The sequence below is a fragment of the Octopus bimaculoides genome, chromosome 3 (assembly GCF_001194135.2).
Source record: "Octopus bimaculoides isolate UCB-OBI-ISO-001 chromosome 3, ASM119413v2, whole genome shotgun sequence".
In the NCBI taxonomy this organism is placed as follows: Eukaryota; Metazoa; Mollusca; class Cephalopoda; order Octopoda; family Octopodidae; genus Octopus; species Octopus bimaculoides.
Genome location: NC_068983.1, coordinates 61,604,783 through 61,605,572, shown reverse-complemented (window position 1 = coordinate 61,605,572; position 790 = coordinate 61,604,783).

Here is a 790-nt window from a genome sequence, read left to right as displayed (position 1 = left end):
TATATATATATATACATATACATATACATATACATATACATATATACACACACGCACACATACACACACACGCACACACACACACACACACACACACACATATATATGTATATATAGTTTATTGTTCCATCTGAGAACTTCTTAATCTTTATGGTTCTATTTCATTCGATACTCTTGAAGGAAGAAGTCAAGAGAATCTGGATTGCAGAATATATGGTGCTACTTTTGAAAGAATATTTTTAGCATGTTTTGAGAACGAAGAATGCCAGGTGTATAGGTTAATAGAACTGCACTCAAAAGATCTGTGATTCGTTTCCTCACACTGCACTGCAATATGTCTACGCTTCTGTTCTTCAGTTGATTTTGGCCCCACATGTTAGTACAAAGATCTGGTAGTTTTGTTAGAACAAGCTGATTTCTTCTAAATCGACTGCATGAAGACGAGTTCTTCCTTTAAACCTTCATAATAGTAGACTCACCTCTCTTCTTTTAATTCTTTGATTTGTTCCAATATAGAAGGAATCGGTTTCTAAGAAACAAAACTCCATCTCTGGAATTTAAGTATCAACGAAAGTATAGAATTACATCTTGACTTTTAAAATATTTCTCCTATACTGCTTGTAGGTTGAATTTGCAGAAAATAAATTTAATTGTATTTTTCATTGCCTGATTTTTTCTAATGCTTTCTTAAACACTCATTAACATAACTAACTGCGCCAAGGAAGGAATATTTATATGATCCATCAACTGGCTAGAAATAACAGCAAAATCTCCTCCTTAAGCGCCTCCT